Source organism: Nuphar pumila, chromosome 15 (assembly GCF_984573655.1).
Source record: "Nuphar pumila chromosome 15, dmNupPumi1.hap1.1, whole genome shotgun sequence".
In the NCBI taxonomy this organism is placed as follows: Eukaryota; Viridiplantae; Streptophyta; class Magnoliopsida; order Nymphaeales; family Nymphaeaceae; genus Nuphar; species Nuphar pumila.
Window position 1 is genome coordinate 71,462,850 of NC_143263.1, and position 13,765 is coordinate 71,476,614.

The following is a 13,765-nucleotide window of genomic DNA, read 5'->3' on the forward strand; positions in this document are numbered from 1 at the left end:
CTCTCATCGCCTGGTAAGGTTATTGATTTTATATTCATGTAAACATCACCTATTTTGGCTGTCAATATTCTATTCTCATCACCCTTGTGGTTATCGATTTTTATTCTCGTGTGAACATCAAAATCGTTTATTTATCAATGGATAAATTCTCCATGCTTTTTTCTATTCATGTAACACACACCCAAGGCATGTTTGCTTTGGTCACAAGTGGGATGAACAATCACAACTGAAAAAGTAGAGTGTGATTGTTGGTCACAAGGTCAATCTTGTGACCAACTTTTATAAGATTCAAGGCAAAAACAATTATAGGTAGCAATCACAATCACAATTATACTTTTCTCATGTTTTATTAACCTTGAGAATGTGTTGTAATTGTGATTTGGACAAGAATCACGTGGCATTACAAACATGCTCTCGTTAATGAAGAGGGTACTCTCAAATCCATGGTTTAAAATTCAAAACCTAAAAGAACCACCACCCTATACATACATTATATATTTCTTTTATGTTTTTTGTGTATTGTATGTAATTTTTTATATTTTTATATTGGCCAACAATTTCTTGAGATGTTTTTTAGAAAAACTAACAAAATTTTAGCGGTTGTATGGATGATACCTAAAACCAAGTTATTAACATGGTTTTACGTGTCCAACTAGGTTTATAGCCTAAATCTGGTTTTATGCACAAGTTGGGTGCATGGAGCCAAGTGTGTAAGAACTCGGGTTGCCTATTTTTTTACTTACCCCGGTTTGTGAATCCTAGTTTATTATGTGTGTGTGTGTGTGTGTGGTGGGGGGATGGGATGTGTGGTTGTTGAGACCCCTCAAAATTTCCCAATTTCAAACCTCAACAATGGACACCACAATCTAGCTAGTTCTGGTAGGTTGTTCTGGCCGAAAATCGTTGAAATTATAAGTTTTTATTTTTTTTTCAAATTTAGAGGCATTCCCAGCCAGCCAAAGGTTAAAAAATGAGAGGGTGTTGTGTGTTCTCCCCCGAAGACGTACAGTTTGCTATAGTGTATGTTCGGGGATCCGAATGAGCACCACGTATATAAGCACATGGGGCTCGTATTCCCATGTGTGTGAGCATCACTTAGCATCAGAGTATGGTACGGTCGCAAAGACTTAAGTACCCTTTCCTGCTATTCTCGCCATGAAACAATGGTTCGAGAAAAGGACAAAAATGTCCTCCATTCAAAAAAAGGGAAACAATGATTTGAGAAAATGACAAAAATGTCCTGCATCCAGAAACTCGAGGATGATGTTAATTCTTTAAAGTCCAAACGTTCTGTTTTGCAACATCTGCTGTAACAGAAGCTCCCTTTGATGATGCACCCTTTGTCGTCATCTGCTGTCACCGGAGTAGCCTTTGCTGTCGTCTCGAGTCCAAGTTCCCGCCTTGGTTTTTAGCTTGTGTTACAACACATTGCCGCCTTCTCGTTCTTACCTTGTGTTATAAAACATTTCTGGGTTCGCGATCGACTAGTTTGATCATTGGTGGGTGTCATAGGGGCATTTTTCGGCAATCTCTTTTTACAGTCTTTTCTTCTTTTTTGTTATCGTTAGGAAGTATGGAAGAAAGCAATGATGCACAAACATTCCAACAAGTGCCATTAAGGCATCGTGAGTACCTTTCCATATCATCATGCTATTGTTGAAGAACGTATGTCATCGTGAGTGCCATTAAAGCGTTGTTTTGTTATTACAGGTGGATCTTGTCCTTTCGACTGTTGGAAACTTAATGATATTTGTAAGACACTGGGACCTGTTGACAAGAATGCTTGTTTACAGATGCGAGGAAGGGCCTCTACCCCATCCAGTATCGTCCATTCACTCAGTACATGCAATATATCGCAAATCACGATCGTAGTAACATACTACCGATTTGCGAGATATTGTTTTGTTTGTTAATATCAATTTGTAAGCTATTATGCTGAATTTTTGTATCAATTTGTAATATATTTTGTGATATGTATATTGATTTGTAAGATATTATGTATTTTGTAGTGTTGATTTGTAAGCTATTATGTGTTTTCTAGTATCGATTTGTAAGATATTTGTAGAAAGAATTTTAAAACATGTGTGTGTGGAAATACATTGTTGTGCGCTTGCAGTGGCGATTTTCGCATTCAAGTCGCTGTTCATTTAGCGATTTCTATTGAAATCGCTTCACAGTGTCGTAGATATAATTAAATCCCTGTCACGTGAATCGCTATCATCAACACACATATATGACAAATCATTTCATTTATTGGCATGGTAAATAACAACTCGATGCATAGTATAAGCAAATAACAAATCGTTGTTGCTTTTATATTATGATTCATTCAATCATTTCTTTGACTTGCTTAACCTTTATTGGTATCCGTTGTTATATGCATCTTGAATAAATTGTAGTAAATGTATGCGCTGGCTATCGTAAATTGATATCTTGCTTATAACAGTGTTGAGCTTATCATCTGATTGTAATGAAGATGATCTATCTCAATCATTGGATAGTTATAGAGAAGTGAACATCTGTACTAATGACGCTTCTGAAGAAGTGAACATGTGCACTAATGATGCACATGATAAGAAGGGTGTAGGCATTGGATTCACTCTTGACTTGAATGTTTCATCAGAAGAAATGCAATTGGATAATGAGGAGTTGATAAATGTACACTTGTGATAGTACACTTGATAAATGTGCAGGCACTGGGAATGCACATGATGGTACACCTGACTCTGTTCCCGTAGAAGGAATGTAATTTAATAATGAGGATGCTGCATATAAATTTTACAATGAATATGCCTTAAAATTTAGCTTCAGTGTTAGAAGGTATTCTTAGTCAAAAAATGCACAAGGTGTTGTGGTGAGAAAGACATATGTTTGTTCTAAGGAAGGTTGAAAGAAGTCAAGTAGAAATCCAACAAGGAGCAAGCCAGATTCAAGATGTGGATGTCCAGCGAGAATGGTGTTAAGAAGACTTTCGAATGAGAAATATGTAGTTCGTACTTTAATCAGTGATCATAACCATGATTTATCTGCTTCATTTATGACTTCTATATTAAGGTCACATCATAAAGTAACTGAAGTGCATGCTGCAATTACTGAAATAACTGATAGCGCTGGCATTACACCAAGAAAGACATACAATTTATGCGCGCGCATAGATGGTGGTCGCGAGAATGTGCCATTCATACCTATGGATCTAAGAAACCACTTAAGAAGAAAGAGGACAGATAACATGAAGAATAGAGAAATATGTTCTTTGGTTGATTACTTACATAAGAAATCAAATATTGCCCCTGGTTTCTTTAGTGCAATGCAACTAGATGAAGATGCATATGCTGTGAATATGTTTTGGGCAGATTCAAAGTCAAGAGTAGATTATGAATGCTTCAATGATGTGCTTATTTTTTATACGACAGTGAAGATTAATACTGAATAGTGGTCATTTGCGCAGTTTGACAGAGTGAACCATCACTCACAAAGTTGTATATTAGGCGACACTTTTTTGTACGACCAGACCAAGAAAAGCGTTGAGTGGTTGTTCAGAGTATTTACACAGGCAATAAATGGGAAGCATCCTGAAGTTGTACTTACAGATGGTGATCATGCAATTACGGCTGCAATGTCTCATGTGTGGTCAGATGCACATCATCGCCTATATTTGTGGCATATCTTTCAAAATGCAAAAAAAATATAGGACACATTTAATCAGAAGACAGGGTTTGACAAAAAGTTTACAAGTTGTATACTTGAGAGCGTAGACGAAGTCACCTTTATGTCTGATTGGAAGGAAATGATTCAGATGTATGACCTTAAAGATTGTTTGTGGTTATAAAATTTATATGCAAAAAAAGAGAAGTGGGCATTGACATATGGAAGACAATACTTTTGTGCAGGTATGATAAGCATACAAAGAGCGGAATCTATGCATGCCACACTCAAGAAAACCCTGTATTCATGTTTAACAATGTTTCACTTCATGAAATAATATGAATTATTTGTAGACGGTCTTAGACAAAATGAGCTTGAACAAGATGTGAAATGCTTCAATACATGCCTTGTAACTTTGGGCATGAAAATATTAATGTGACCTATAGATCTTTATACACTAACTATATTTTAATGGATTAAGAAGGAGGTTATGCAGGTCATGAATTTCAACATAGACGGATGCATGCAAACCGAGAATATGCACAAATACCATATTGTATGAGAGGGTGAAGAGCATTAGAAAAGGCAAAAAGCACATGTCACGTACAATGTTGACAACGGAACAGTTGAATGTACATGCAAAAAGTATGAATTCAAATGTACTTTATGTCATCATGCATTAAAGGCACTTAATCAAAAGAAGATACAAGAAATACATGAGTCATATTTAATGTGAAGATGAAGGAGACAAGCAAAGATTGAACTACTAGATACAGATAAAGTTAGTCAATTTAGTGTTGATGACAAGTGCCACATAGCCTCCCGTTACCAACAACTGTGTAGGTCATTTATGCATGTTGCAGTTTTGGCATCGAAAAGTGAAGAAGCCTATGTATGCATGAGAAAAGCGTCAAGGGAGTTACTTGAAAATATGCAGTTAATTCACCATCAGTTCATTGTAGCTCATGAAGACCAATCCAAGAAAATGGCAATGAACAACGGAGGTAAAAATCATGCTTTTCTTGACACTCATGAGAATTTACGCCGAAACGTAAACATCATCTTCAACAAGTTAGAAGTGAACGGTGTAGATTATGATAAAAAAAATCACCTAGCGAAGGGTATCAAAAGAAAACCTGCCTCTGATCGCAATCATTGGAGGACAAAGGGTGTACTAGAATTGATTGGCAAGAAAAGGTTTAAGAAACAACCAACCTCTAAGCAAAATCAACCAAGCCCTTTGCATGAACAAGTATGTAATGCATTATATTGCTTCCCATGTAAATTATATTACGTGCAGCTTATCAATATGTAACTTTTGTAATTTTCAACATGCAGCAATACCCTACAAACGTAATTTCTAACGTTATAACCTTCAATCCTCCCGATCAGTTTTTTCGAAATGATAGCTTCAGTTTTACAAGTCTTTTGGTATGTAATCAATGTTGGGAGGATGTTTGCATCTTTTGTGAAACTTAATGTAGTGTCTTACATTGTTCTGTTTCATGACAGACTCAGATCAATTCGAAAGCGAGCTATGGAATACAAGAATCGCGTGTGAATTATGTTTAAGTCTTACCATAAAGTTCGTTGATCTTATTAAGAAAGAGTTTTTGGATGAAGCCATTTTCATGAAGACCAGTGTGCCACAAAAATTGAATTATTAATAATTTTGTGGATCACCGTTCATGAAAATGGTTTCATCCAAAAAGCTATGGAACAAAGGAATCATGTGTGAACTCTATTTAATAATGTATCTTTCACATGTATAGATCGTTGTAATATGTATCATTCACATATATAAATCGTTGTCACATCTAGCCTACAAAGCTATAATTTTGATAGCACAGGTAAATTGTCATTGCTCAGTGCTTATACAATTAGTGAAAATCATTGTCTCATCTAGCCTTCACATATACAAATTGTTATACATATACTATACTGCTCATATTGTATGAGAGGGCCTCTACACCATCCAGTATTGTCCATTCACTCAGTATATGCAATGTATCACAAATCGCAAATCGTTGTTGTAGTAACATAATACTGATTTGTGAGATATTGTTTTGTTTGCTAATATCATTTTTTAAGTTATTATGTTGCATTTCTGTATCAATTTTTGTAATATGTTTTGCCATGTGTATAATGATTTGTACAACTGGATGGAAATCACAATGTGCATGAGTATAAATCATGGTAAAAGTGCATAGACAAATCGTTGTCTCATCTACAAATTGACGTGCCATTCAACAAAAAATTTAAGGTAAATTTAAAGTGATTTACAACATGGTACCGATTTATGTTTTATACAAAAATAATATTGTAGTAACAGTTGCAAATAGATGAGTAAATCATGATATTATATATTGATATTGTTCACAATGACAAACAAAGATATATCGTTGTCGTGGTAGCTTTTTACATATTAATATCTATTTACAATACATCATGACCAATGGCCAAAATGACTGATTAATAAATGGCTGTAAAGAAAAGCAATAAACAAAGCTACATGATGTATAGACTTACTAAAGAACAAATCAAGAATAACTCAATGATACAAATTGAGGTAACTTTATAAATATAAATCAATTTCGTTCACAAAGACATATCATTGTCGCGTTAACTTTAAAACTACAAATCGATGTGATTTACAGACGTAATCATTTATGAAAAAACCTAGGCTTTTTTACCTGATCATAATGGTTTGGATTAGATAAAATACATGACCATCATCATAAAAAAAACATATATCATCACCAGTAGGTAATAAACAAGACGTCTAATTGTATTTATGAAGTAACTACGACAACGATATGTCTCTGTTTGTCTATATGAACGATATCGATATGTAATATAGCGATTTACTCATAACATTTTGCAATTGTTACTTAAATCGATTTGTACATTACTAAGTCTAATCATTGGGTCGATTTTTGTACACATGCGTAAAACCCTGAAAAATGTAAAACCCTAATATAGATCTCTATATAAAACCCTACCCGACCCAACACGACCCGTTGTCCAGGTCTAAAATATTTTTTCGTCCGCCTTTGTCTTCTTCTTCTTTGTATTTTTATTTCTTCCTTGTTCTTCTGTGTTCCTTCTACCTGTGCTTGATAGATGGGGTTTGATGTTGATAACGTAGTTGTTTCACGCTGTGATGAAAGATTTGTATAATCTTCGATGATGATTATGGTGGTTATCTACATGATAGACAAAAAGGTGATGCTGATGGCCATCTATTTGATCTATTCCTACTGCCAGACCCTCTATTGTTCGCAAATCATACTTCACAATTGGGAAAATATCTGCCTAATCTTCGATATACTTCATGACAAATATGTAAACACGATTTATCATGTAGCCCCTCTGCTCCTTCAAGGGGATGGTGCCTGAGCTTAAGTTGTGAAGCTTATTGTCAAGAGTGCACCAATGCTAGAGTCTCTAAGAATCAGCCTCAGTCAGAGGAAAATGGTGCAGTGGGTTAACATTACTAGTATTTTTTGTATATTAATGTGGTTGTAAATCATGTAAATCATGTGCATTTGTAGTTATGGAGTTACGACAAGAACGATATATTTTTGTTTGTATTTGTAAACGAAATCGATTTGTATTTAATAATTTTACTCATTTTGTATAATTGAAAAAAAACCCAAAATCCTTATACCATGGATGAAATTGATGGTATAACGATTTACACAATGACGTCTATGTCGACCCCAACTGAATAAAAATTGCACTATGCATGAGTACAAATCGTTGTAAAAGTGCATGGTCAATGTTTGTGCAAATCGTGATCACCGTTTAAGAATGTTTGTGCAAATCGTGATTACCGTTTCTGAATGTTTGTGCAAATCATTTCATCCTTATATAAACGTTGTTCGATTTTAATTTATGAAGGTTGATCATTACAAAAATTTGTTGTGTCATTTGTGTGCTATACTGATTAAAATAGAAACTTATACCCTTATAGAATGTCACGTTAAAGAAAACAGCTTGTTTCACTTGTACACAACGGTAATCACTTTTATGATTTTCATTTACGAAGGGAAAACATAACAACGATTTGCCTTTACTACACATAACAGTTCAACGTATTGGCGTGTTTAGTAAAATTGATTTTTTATTTGTTTCAACCAAGAGAGATTTACATAATTTGTTTCAACCAAAAGAGATTATACAAAATTTGGTTACACAGTCTATAAAATATGTTAGAAGTCAATGTACATCATATTACTTCTGGGGGGGGGGGGGGTCGCGTTGTTCATTGCCTTCTAGGTATTCTCGTCGACTGAGTTTTTTTCTCTTCTGCAATAAGAAACTCTATCAATTTTCTGCATAGTTCTGTGCGAAATCTAGGCATATCATCCTGTAATAAAAATGTAATGTGACACGAATATATACATTGAGTCCCCAATAATAGAGGATAATAAAGAGCATACAACGTTGAAATCAGGTTCTCGTCCATTGTATATTGCTTTAATCTACTTTATTATAAATATGCCACAATTAACGCCATTATTTTGTAAAGGAGCATCGTGTGCTGAGCAAAACATCCACTCGCCAATGTCAACACCCAAAACGTCTTTGACGAATCCCACCTGTGGTTAATGCAGAAGAAAGTGAATTCCTGGCCACCATACATGATATGATACCCTTATAGATGGAAACTTACGAAATGCAAAATGTCATAATGTACACCACTGTGTAAGTCTAATAAATTGTAGCACTATATTAGTTATTCATATAAATTCATCACGTATAAGACCCAATGCTTATCAGTTTGCCAGAGTGTAAGAATCAATATCTGCAAATCGATAGTACAAACCTTGGACAAGAGGTTTGTTCACTTACCTTTTCACTTGACCAAAAGTCTCTGCAATGATTATTGTTACCCCAGTATGGTAGTCCATTTTGAAATCAAATGGAGTATGGCAATCGACGGACGATACTCTATTGAACAAAATAGTGATAATAGTAATGTTAAAACATGAAGCAATAAGAGTAATTTAAAAAACAAAATAAACATATAAGAGAACCTATATACCATGAAATAAGGGCTCACGATGTGTCTAGTATTGGTTGTTGTATTGCTTTGAATATACTTGAAAAATCGGATATAGTCTGTTTGCAACAAATATGAAATTGTTAACATATATACCCATGGCATACGTAAATATATAACTGATAGTGGTTTCATACGTACAAAATTATTGATAGTGTTCCCTTCTGCAAATTCATTTTCATCCATTTGATGTTATCTTGGAGCTCTTTGTTGAGTTTGCAAGCACCGCCTTTTGTGGATTATCCACTGACATTCGCAGAATATTCAAGAAACGATATTGAAATTTTGTTCTATAGTACACAACATAAATTGAATATACGCCATAAAAGAGACAAATTTTAAAGAAAATCAACACGTGGTTTAGACAATATATGCCTGATTTGCCATCGTTGGTCGTGTAGCTGTGGTCGTCGCCTTCCTTGATATCGATACTTCCTTTGCGACGAAGCAGGTTATATGTTTGATTCACGAACACGTCATTTATAAAGGTACCATCAGTTTATCTGTTCCTTGTTCACGAAGCAAAGCAAAGCAATACCATCCTGAACTTGTGTGACATGTCATTCATATATAAAGAAAACATCCTTTCATAGATTGTCCTGAACTAGTCAACGCAATAGGACGTATCAATCAAATTGTGATAGCACGTCTAATCTCGATTTATTTTTCATCCTCTTTTTCATATTTTATCTATCATTGTGTAAATCACGATAGGAAAATTGTTAACTTAGACAAAGCTCGTCAAAGAAAATTGCGATAGGACAAATCGTTGCAGTGAAATCAATTTACAACTGTGACTTAATTCGGTATCAAGTTGTAAATCAATTTGTATTTAAGAAGTAACCTCGATTTTTACTTTATCTATTCTAAACATCGTCTTGATTTTTTTATTGTTTTTGTTTTCTGCCTTTTATTAATCAGTCATTGTGTAAATTGCGATAGGATATATCGTTCACATAGACAAACCTTGTCACCCTAAACCCTAAACCCAAATCCCTAAACCAAAAACCCATAAACCTAAAACACAAATCTCCTCAATCATGATATTATATATCGATATCGTTCACAAAGACAAACAAAGATATATCATTGCCGCGGTAGCTTCTTAAATCCTAAAACTCTAAACCCTAAACCCTAAACCCTAAATCCTAAAACTTAAACCCTAATCCCCAAAACCCTAAACCCTACAACCTAAACCCTAAACCCTAAATCATAAAACTTAATCCCTAAACCCTAAACCCTACAACCTAAACCCTAACCCCTACTACCTAAACCCTAAACCCTAAACCCTAAATCATAAAACTTAATCCCTAAACCCTAAACCCTACAACCTAAACCCTAACCCCTACTACCTAAACCCTAAACCCTAAACCCTAAACCCTAAACCCTAAACCCTAAACCCTAAAGCCTATACCCTAAACCCTAAACACTACTACCTAAACCCTAAACCCTAAATCCTAAAACCTAATCCCTAAACCCTACAACCTAAACCCTAAACCCTAAACCCTAAACCCTAAACCCTAAACCCTAAACCCTAAACCCTAAACCCTAAACACTACACCCTAAACCCTAAAATGCTAAACTTAAAGCCTAACCCTAAACCTAAAGCCTAAAACGCTAAACCTAAATCCTAAAACCTAATCCTAAACCCTACACCCTAAACCCTAAACCATAAAATGCTAAACCTAAACCTAAATCCTAACCCTAAACCCTACAACATAAACCCTAAACCCTAAAACACTAAACCTAAATCCTAAAACCTAACCCTAAACCCTAAACCCTAAACCCTACAACCTAAACCCTAAACCCTAAAATGCTAAACCTAAATCCTAAAACCTAACCCTAAACCCTAATCCCTACTGCCTAAACCCTAAACCCTAAACACTACTACCTAAACCCTAAACCATAAACTCTAACGTTGTGGCCTAATAACAGTGAAATTGATTTGCAACCGTTATTAAACCGGTATCAAGTTATAAATCGATTTGTAGTTTACCAATAAACATCATGGTCATTCGTTTTTCCTTCATCTTTTACATCTTTTATCAATCATTGTGTAAATCGTGATACAAATCTTTTTTGCTTTATGTCCGTGGTTGCACAAATCGTTACAGTGAAATCGATTTGCAACCGTTATTAAACCGGTATCAAGTTGTAAATTGATTTGTAGTTTACCAATAAACATCGTGGAGATTCATTTTTCCTTCCTCTTTTTTGTCTATTATCAGTCATTGTGTAAATCACAATATAACTTATCATTGACATAGACAAATTCTGTAAAAGCAAATCGCAGTAGGACTAAAGTGTTTCAGCCTTTTGTCAAAGTTTGTGCAAATCGTTTTAGCCTTTTATCAGTCATTGTGTAAATCACGATGCTACAAATCGTTTCGCACGTAAAAAGAATAAAGAATTAGGATAAGAAAACACAACAACATAAGAAAAAGAAGATGATGTACATGTGCGTAATATAAGAAAAAAGGTACAACATAATGTTTGTGCAAATCTCGACAGGAAGACTAGAAAAGCAATCACAAACATTGCAACGATTTGTTTACTGGACACAACGCTAATCGCTTTTAGGATTTTTATTTACAAAGGGCGAACATTATAATGCTTTGTTCACTATACACAACGGTAATTGCTTTTGCGATTTTCATTTACGAAGGGTGAACATTACAACGATTTGTTAACAGTACACAACGCTAATCTCTTTTGCGTCTATGTAGGAGACAACAATTTGCCTTTGCTACAAATAAGAGTCCAACTTATTTGCGTGTTTAGTAAAATTAAAATTTTATTTCAACCTAGAGAGATTTACATAATTTGTATACAGTGTAATAAAATTTGTATACAAAATTTAGTATACACAGTCTACAAAATCTGTTAGAAATCTTTGTGCATCATATTACTCCTGGGGTCGCATCGTTCGTTGCCTTGTAAGTATTCTTGTCGACTATTTCTCTTCCACAATTAGAAACTCAGTAAATTTTTGGCATAGTGCTTTGCGAAATCCAGGTATATCATCCTGCAACAAAAAGGTAATGTCACACCAATATATAAATTGAGTCCCCAATAATAGAGGATAATAAAACATGTTTAAGTATAGAGCATACAACATCGAAATCAGGTTCTCATCCATTGTATATTGCTTCAATATACTTGATTATAAATATGTCACAATTGATGCCATTATTTTGTAAATGAGCATGGTCTGCATAGCACAAGCTCCACTCACCAATGTCAACACCCAAAACGTCTTTGAGGAATCTTTTCTGTGGGCAATGCAGAATCAAGTAAAATCTGGGCCACCATAAAAGATAAGATACACTTATATATAGAAACTTACCAAATGCATAATATCATGTTGTACACCAGTGTGAAAGTCCAATGAGTTATAGCACCATAGTTGTTTTTCCCATAAATCCATCACGTATAAGACCCAATGCTCAGTAGTTTGCCAGAGTGTAGGAATCAATATCTGCAAATCGATACAATATCTTACAAATTGATAATACAAATCATGTTAGGACTATTATGCCTAAACCTTAGACAAGACGTTTCTTCACTTACCTTTTCACTTGACCAAAAGTCTCTGCAGTGATCCTCATTACCCCAACATGGTAGTGTATCTTGGAATTCAATGGAGTATGACAATCGACGGACGATACTCTGTTGAACAAAACAGTGATAATAGTAATGTTAAAACACGAAGCAACAAGAGTAAATCAAAAAACACCTATAAGAGAACCGATATACCATAAAATAAGGGCTGACGATGCGTCTAGTATTGGTTGTTGCGTTGCTTTTAATATACTTGACAAAATCAGATATAGTCTGTTTGCAACAAATATGAACTTGTTACCATACATACCCATGGCATACGTAAATATATAATTGATAGTGGTTTCATACGTACAAAATTACTCATAGTGTTCCCTTCTACAAATTCGTTCTGCTTCTGTTTGATGTTATCTTGGAGCTCTTTGTTGAGTTTTTGGGCACTGCCTTTTGTGGATGTTCCACTAACATTAGCAAAATATTCAAGAAATGATATTGAAATTTTGTTTTACACTACACAACACAAATCGAATATACGCCATAAAAGAGACAAATTTTAAAGAAAATCGACACAAGATTTAGACAGTATACGCCTGATTCGCCATCATTGGTCATGTAGGTATGGTCGTCTCCTTCCTCGATATCGATACCCCCTTTACGATGAAATAGGTTATATGTTCAAATCACGAACATGTTGTTTATAAAGAAACTGTCGGTTTGTCTGTTCCTTGTTCACGAAGCAAAGCGAAGTGACATTGTCCTGAACTTGTGTGATGTGTAATTCATATATAAAGGAAAGGTCCTTTCACCTACCACCTGTTTTCAAAAATTGTAGGCAAATTAATTGCATTGCATATTAATTAAATGAAAAAATGTTGTTTCATATGCCTTTTATAAAACTAGTCAACGCGATAGGACGTATCAAGCAAATCACGATAGCACTTATTGTTACAATGAAATCAAATTTCAACTAAAGCTTGTAACAACAAATCGCAATAGGACAAATATTGTTAAATTATAAAACTTAAAGTATTTTGGTTGTAAGTTGATTTGTATTTATTAAGCTACCTAGATTTGTAGTTTACCAATAAACATCGAGGCAAATTGTAAATTGATTTGTATTTATGAAGTTACCTCTATTTTTGCTTTGTCTAGTCTATCAAGCATATCGATTTGTGTGATGGGTTTAGGTGGGGGAGTGACCCGACCTGAATAGTTGTCGAGGTCTAAAACCCTAATCTATTTAACCTCTCTTCGTCTTTCTTTTCTGCGGCAGAGCAACTTCTTCTTCTTCTTTTTTCTTCGCCGCCTTCAACTTCTTCTTTTTTCCTTCTTTTTCTTCCTTGTATTTTTCTTTCTTCTTTGTTCTTTTGTGTTCCTTCTACCTGTGCTTGATGAGTGGGGTTTGATGCTGATATCGTAGTTATTTCATGTTGTGAGAAAAGATCTGTATAACCTTTGATGATGATTATAGCGGTTATCTTCTGTAGATAC